Genomic DNA, 8,090 nt, shown 5'->3' on the forward strand with positions numbered 1-8,090 from the left:
GACTTACTACCCCAAGCAGTACTGGAACTTCAAACCGATCCTTAAATCTGGTCATCATGTCCGTGTCCTTTTAAATTGTATCCAAAATAGACATTCTTAAGACCTGTTTATATCAAATTGCTACAAAAAATGGAAACTGGAAATTCCCTGCAAGAAGGGTTATTTATTTTTTTGGAGGAAGATTAACCCTGAGCTAACATCTGCCAGTCCTCCTCTTTTTTGCTGAGGAAGACTGGCCCTGAGCTAACATCCATGCCCATCTTCCTCTACTTTATATGTGGGACACCTGCCACAGCATGGCTTGCCAAGCGGCGCCATGTCCGCACCGGGGATCCGAACCTGCGAACCCCTGGCTGCCGAAGCTAAAGGTGGGCACCTAACCGCTGCGCCACCCAGCCAGCCCCAAGAAGGGTTATTTTTAAATCCCTTGATAATTCCCTTCATTTTAGCAGGATTGATGTTTCCCAGGAGGTAAATTTTTCAAATATAACTAAAGATATATTACATTATTCTGCAACATCTCAATTACGATGTCTACTAGCTCCTCGATTGAATTAAATAATTCCCCAATAACACCAATGAGTAAAGAAAAGTTTTAAAGAATTTCTTTGGAGACATTTTGCTTCCAAGGGGTCAGATGAAATGTTTGGACTCCTCTTCATTGTCACCGCAAAAGTTTAGGAAACAATCTATAACTCGAAGGATCATCCTTTATTTTGCTATTAAGTTTCACTATATTAAAATGCCAATATTTGATCTTTTTTAACCGCCAAAATGTCAGTTTCACATAGTTCAATCTACTAACATGGGAGAACCATTCATTTGTAGAGCCTTTCATCGAGATTCTTGGCGGCCGAGTGTTGAGGAGCGATGAAATGAACTGCTGAGGCAGCTTCTGCCTTTTTCTTCAATTGGTCTCCCAACCCATGCAAGGTCAGATTTGTGGCTGGGAATTCCTGTGGGAGCTCTTTTTCAAAAATGATTGTAACTGAGTGAAACACATTGAATGTCTAACAACCCATGAGTCCGTGATGATAACCAAAAAATAAAAAATAAAAAGTGAACAGAAACAAAACAAAACCCCACCATCGTGGCCAGCACTGGAGGTGGCCGTTACATCAACTCGTAACTCTGAACGCTGGTAATTAAAAGGAAAAAATTCAGCAGGTATGGGAAGTAATTAGGGTTGAAATGTCATGATACCTGGTTTTTATTTGTGTATATATTATATTTATTTATATAAAAATGTATTTATTATATATTTATATTATGTCATTTTTCATATAGGTGAAAAAATGTGGCAAAATATTAATAATTGTTGTACCTAGGTTGTAGCTGTATGAGTGTTCATTTTACTTTTCTGTCTGTGTTTCTATAGATTTGAAGCTTTTTGTAATAAAAAGTTTTAAAAGTAAGGATTTCTCTCACATTTCCTGTTCGTTGAACCATTCATCAAAGAGATGTTTTTACATTTTTCCCAGCATTTCAGTTGTGCTATATCAGGAGCAGTCTCTCTGAATCACATTGCCAGACTCCTTAAACTTTTTTTAAAATAACTGCATTGTGTTTCATTGTATAGTTAAACCACAACATTTTAAAGTAATTCCCCTATTCATGGACACACAAAACTGAGCATCACAGGATCCAACTTAATTTTTTCCCGTTTGGGTTCTAGCACTATTTGGTCAATCATCCAACTTTGCCCTACTGATGTGAAATGCCCCTTTTACCATATATTAAATTCCCAGACATATCCGGTGTGTTTTTAGGCTTTCCAATCTGTCCGTTGATCTGTCAGTCTGTTTGTGTGCCAGCACCACTGTGCGTTAATTATCACAGCTTTAACATATGTTTTAATTTATGGCAGGAAGAGTACCTCCTGACTACTCTTCTTTATCAGAAATATTCTTGATATTTTTACTTGTTTATTATTCCAACTGAACTCCAGAATTAGTTTGCTTAATTTTAAAAAATCCCGTTTGCATTCTTATTGGAATTACATTAAAAGGGTAGATTATTTTTGGGGAGTTGACGTCTTTACAATGTTGACTCTCTCTATCCAAGAGCATTATGGCTCTTTCTGTTTTCTCAAGTCTGTTTTTAATGTCTCTTAGTGGAGTTTTAAAGTCTTTTTTAGAAATGCCATGCACATTTCTTGTTAAGTTTATGCCCAGGTATCTTATTTTTTGTTGCCAAAGTGACTTAAAAAAAGAAACTCTTTATTTTAAGATAGTACAGACAGCTCATATATACCCTCAGCCTAATGTTACCTTCTTACGTCACCACAGCGCGTTTGTCAGAACTAAGTAATGGACATTGGTATATTACTATTAACTAAACTCCCAGCCTCCTCTGGCCTGTGATGTTTTCTCAGCCTTTCCTCGTTCTTCATGACTTTGATACTTTTGAGGAGTACTGGCCAGGAATTTTGTAGAATGTTCCCCAAATTGTGTTTTTCTGTTTTCACTATGACTTAGCTGGTATAATGGGGAAAGATACCACAGCGGTGAGGTGCCCTCTCCTCACGTATCAGGAGTACCCAATACCGACATAACATCACTGGCGACATAACGTTGATCACTTGGTTAAGACAATGTTGCCAGCTTTATCCACTAGAAAGCTCCTGTTTCCCTTTCCATACTTTGTCCTTTGGAAGCCAGTTGCCAAGTCCAGCCCCCAGCCAAAGGTGGGTGGGGCTAAGCACTCCTGGAAGGGGGAGGGGCTACATAGATGCTTCAGAATTCTTCTGTAAGGAAGATTTGTCTCTTCTCCCTCATTTCTTTATATCCCCACGGACTCAGGTATATATTTATACTTTGAATTATAATCCAGTACCATGTTATTTACTTTGTTGCCCAGATTGTTCCAGCATTGGCCACTGGGAGCTCTTTCAAGTTGGCTCCTGTGCCCCTCTGACAATGCCCCCATCCGCCTGTTGTTTTGAGTACTGCCCTGATTTCTGGTACTACAAAACGCCCCAGGCTCATCTGGTGTTCTCCTTGCCCTGGCCCTGAATCAGCCATCCCCCAAGGAGCCCTGCTGCTTTTATTGGAAAATGGTATTTAGAAACCAAGATCTGGGCACTGAGAGGCAAAGTGACCTTTTAAAAACGAAATTTTGATTATATCAGTTTCCTGCTTGCGCTCTTGGATGGCTTCCCACTGCGCTCCGAGTTAGAGCTGAGTCTGGGAACAGCCTGCAACATCCTGCCTGAGTGGGCTCCTGCAACCCCCAGCCCCAGCTGGCCCCTCTCCCTCAGCTCACCACGCCCCAGCCATGCCACCCTTTCACGTCCTAGCATATTCCAAGTTTGCTATTCTTGAGGTCAACGTGAGTGTTTTATCCTCTGAGTAACTGATTCCTCTTGAAATGTCCCTTCCTGAGAGAGATTCTATCTACTGGCCTCCTCCTGCTCAATCCCCAAATCTAATTAGCCCTCCCTGTTGCCGGACCCAGTAATTTTTCTTCTGTGGCAGAGACTGCTTGCTATCCACCAAAATCCTTCCTCTTTTTGGTAGTAATAGACTTCAATGGGGCACATGACACCGTCTACACTTCTCTTCCCAGCTTCCTTTGGAGTCGGGTTTGGCCATGTGCTAAGTTCTCCATGGTAGAATTTAACTGGAAGTGATGTGTGCCACTTTCTGGGCTGGCCCATAGAAACTTCCATGTGAGCCCTCCCTGTCCGTTCCCATCCTGACGGCTGGAATGGCCACAAGCAGGGGTTTATGGAAACTTCGTGCAGAAGATGTCAGCCCGGCACTTGAATCCCAGTGTTGGGCAGAGCTCCCCACCAACGTGGACCTGCCACCCTAAACTGTTACGAGAGAGAGTCCAACACTTCTGGGCATGTTTGTTTCATCAGCTTGGCCTTCCCCATTGAAAAACACCTTCCAGTTCAGTTCAGATGTTTTCAGTGGTATGCGGTGGGCAGACTGGAGAAATAAAGGCAGAGCTTGTCGACTGAATGGAAATCAGGCTAGCACTGAATATTGTCAACCGCAACCCTTACAGATGTGGAATAAAATCTCCAACTTCATAAATGTAGTGCAAAGCCGAGCTTCCAAGGAGGAAAGAGAAATCTCCCTCTGACTTATTTCACTCAGCATAATACCCTCAAGGTCCATCCATGTTGTCACAAATGGCCGGATTTCATCATTTCTTATGGCTGAGTAGTATTCCATCGTGTATAAATACCACATCTTCTTTATCCATTTGTCCCTTGCTGGGCACCTAGGTTGCTTCCAAGTCTTGGCTATTGTGTCTAATGCCGCAATGAACGTAGGGGTGCAAGTATCTTTACGCCTTTGTGATTTCAAGTTCTTTGGGTAAATACCCAGCAGTGGAATAGCTGGATCGTATGGTAGATCTATCCTTAATTTTTTGAGGATACTCCAAACTGCTTTCCACAGTGGCTGCACCAGTTTGCACTGCCACCAGCAGTGAACAAGGGTTCCCTTCTCTCAACCAGAGTGAGGTGATACCATATGATCTCACTCATAAGTAGAAGATAAAAATGACAAAAAAAAAAAACCACATAGCACTGGAGATTGGACTGGTGGTTACCATTGCGGAAGGGGAGGGGGGGAGAGGGCAAAAGGAGTGATTAGGGTCACATGTGAGGGGATGCACTCTAATTAGTGTTCGGGTGGTGAACATGATGTAATGTATACAGGATTTGAAATATGATGTACATCCGAAAACAATAAAAATTTTTTTTAAAAAAAGAAAGAATCAGATAAGTGAAGCATGGAAGATTCATAGTGAAGGCATACAAAGGATATTCAACTTAAGATCACTTATAGTAACATAAGTGACATAAATAGAATAAGCAAATAAATAAAATAAGTAAAACAAACAAACAAACAAAATCTCCAAGTACCAGAAGCAAAGAGGACCCTGGGTGCAGGAGACGCAGCCTGTGAACTGAGTGACTGGCAGCCCCCCCGCCGGCTGGGAAGGGTTGGAGGCATGGTGCGCTGTCATTGTTTTTTGCTTGCTTTTCTTTTAAAGACTTAGAAATAACATTTGTTGAACACACTGCCAGTCACTATTCTAAGCTCTTTGTGTGGGTCCACTCACTTAATCATCACAACCTTATGAGGGAGCACTGTTAAGGTTCACATTTTACTGATGAGGAAACTGAAGCACAGAGACGTTAAGTCACTTGTCTGTGGTCTCACAGGGGGAAAGAGGCGGAGCCAGGACTGGTGGCTGTCTTGCTTCTGAGTCTGCGCTCTTAAGCAGCACGTGTTACTACACTATGCCAGTGTGACAAGGAGAAAAATAAGTACTGTACCAATTTAGTTTAGGACTCAGTTTTACCTTGGGAGTGACGTCCTGGCGTGGCATCCCTCAGAGCTTCGTGCATCCTGCGGCCCACAGAACCCAAGAAGGCTGCATCAAGCCAGGAAAGAGACTGCTGTCCCTGCCACCTTCCAGGCTGTCCGCAGCCCTGCCGGACAAGCCTCCTTACGGTCTTGGGGGGCGGAGTGTCAAGTTCTTTTTTATTCCCTATGCTATTTCCTTCTGAAGAACAAGGTGCCATGAGTTTGCTTAACATAAGTCTCTGCCTAAGGAGACAGCGCTGCAGCCCTCTGTGCCCCCTGGATCCCGGGAAGCCCTCCTGTTAACCAGCAGGCTGGTGGCTGTCATGCCTGGCTCTTGGCTGATTGAAAATAGGCCTTTAAAATGTGAATTTGAAATCAGATGTCCCTAGGACTTCCAGCTGACTTGGCATCATAGGTGTTTCCCACATTTTAAATCTTGGGGGGAAAAATACTCTACTCGTGTCTACCATCTCCACCAGGATGTCCGTTATGGAAGCTTCATTTCTGTGTGTTCCCACTCTTCCTTCTCTATCTCTCTATCTTCTGCACAATCATCCCTTCTTACTAAGTAATTCAAGAATAAGGTCTCGGAATGTTTACATCACAAGCTTAAGAAAAAAATAAAACGAATATTTTCCCAGTCAAAAAAATTGTTTTCGTTTGGGGAACGGCTGGGTGAGCTGCTGTTAGGAATCTGTTCAGGTCTCCTCCTCTGAGGCTGTAGTTGTGACATAAGCAGAGAAGGATAGGCACCAGGAACGTGACATTATTTCACATACTAGGGGTCCTCGGGACCTGAGTCACTCTCTTGTCACTCAGTACAGAAGTATTTTCCCTTAAACATAGGAAGGAGCTCTTTCAGATAATTATAAATAAATCAACAATGGGGAGGAGGTGGCAACCATTCTAATTTGTTCCATTTGCAGACTACCTGAAAAGGCCATCTCAGCTTTGCCTGGAGTTTCCCCAAGGGGGCAGTCTAACACTTACTTATAAGTTCCCCAAGGGTGAAGCCTTGTTTTTTAACTTCACTTGGGAACAAAAGATGAAACCTCAGGCTTTGAGAGGGGATAAGTTGGAAACGGGACCCGTGCACAGGGCTAGGACCTTTGAAGGCTGTAATCGCTTTGTAAGGAGGACCAACAAACTTCCCACTGGCCCAGGGAGGCAACCAGGCAGCTGTCTTAGCCACGGCCCCAGCTGGGAAAAATTTTCTTCATCTTCGGGCAGGCATGGAGCCTGACTTAGCTCATTAGGTGGGAAACTCAAGCTGAGAAATTATCATAAAAATTCATCCCAGGCTGCTTCTATGCCTTGGACGCTGTAGGGGCACTAGCCTACATGCCCTTTAAGCCATGAGTCCTTGAAGCCCCTTGTCCGGGCTACCCGCCAGAACTCATGATGATAACGTGGCCAATCCACCTGTTTCTCTGGGATAGGTAGCACAAAGACTGTCATGGTCTGAGGGCCCTGGAGGCCCTCTGGGGGGCAGCTCTGGTCCTTGGAATGCAGGTCATACAGGGACAGTCCCCCTCGGCAAGCATGCAGCCTTTGTTCCTCTTCCTACTTAAGTCAGCTTCTCTCAGGGGCCTGTAGCGGCTGCTCACTTCTGTTCAGCCAGCCGCCACTGGGCGTTCCCTGTAAGTAACTCCCAGTAAACCCATATGTCTCATTTGCCGTCTCTGGGTCTTTTGCTCGGTCTCTCCACAACCCATCCCGCACTGCTTACACAGCCGGGTGTGCAGTGAAACACTTGGTGAGCCAGCCAGGGGACCTGAGAAAAGCCCCCAAGAGCACGAGAGTATGGGGGATGGGAAGGGGAAATCCACCTGGGTTGGCCAGTGTCCTGAATATGGGGGCTGGTGGCCACCATCCTTGATGGACGGGGCCCACTGCATGAGTTGGGGGAAGCCCAAAACACCAAAGGGCCTAGGGGAAGTCCTGGGCATGCGAGAAGCCCAGGCCATTGCTATAGCTGTGGATGGCGTGCAATGAAGGCGGGTGCCAGACGCTGTCCTGCAACCGCTGCAGCCCAGTGACACAGTCGGGGCACACGAAGCACGGGGGTTGCAAAGCAACCCCTGCAGGAACAGCCGAGGGTCCCCCTTGCTCAAACTGCTGTTACTAGATCCTGTATTGGCTCTCTTCATGACGCTTGTGCTCGCCCAGGGGAATCTGCTGGGAAAGGTGAATCCCACTGTAATAGACAAGAAAGGCCCTCTTCTAACACTCCGTCAACATCCCCAGGGCCCTGCCGAAGAAAGAGGGACATTCAGCTGGGATATCGGGGAAGACCCTTCCCAAACAAATATGGACCCATCCCCTTGCCTTCCCCTATAGTCATTGCAGGCAGAGAAATACCCTGGGCCATTAAGGTAGAAGGACGCTGGTGGTACCCCGCCCCCCGCCCCATCCCCCAGGGAACAGGGCTATGCAGAGGTTACCTCCCACACCTACGCCACCTACATCCACTCTAAACGTAGAACAATGGCTGTTCGAAGTAAATAAGAAATACAGATGGGACTATGATGACACGTGGGGGCGCTGGAAAGAAATAGATGGAAAGAGGGTTAAAGGGTCAGATGTCTCAGTGTGGGAGTTATATAAGAGGATGTGGGGACCTGTATGTGCCTGGTCTAAACGTACCTTGGCTCACCTTTGCCCCAAGGCTTGTTTCCTCCTCCAGCATAACCCAAGTCTCGTCCCCTGCAAAGAATACTGTAGAGATCTATAAATATTAACTGCACTTACCCAGAAAAT

The sequence above is a fragment of the Equus caballus genome, chromosome 12 (genome assembly GCF_041296265.1).
Source record: "Equus caballus isolate H_3958 breed thoroughbred chromosome 12, TB-T2T, whole genome shotgun sequence".
NCBI classification, from domain to species: domain Eukaryota; kingdom Metazoa; phylum Chordata; class Mammalia; order Perissodactyla; family Equidae; genus Equus; species Equus caballus.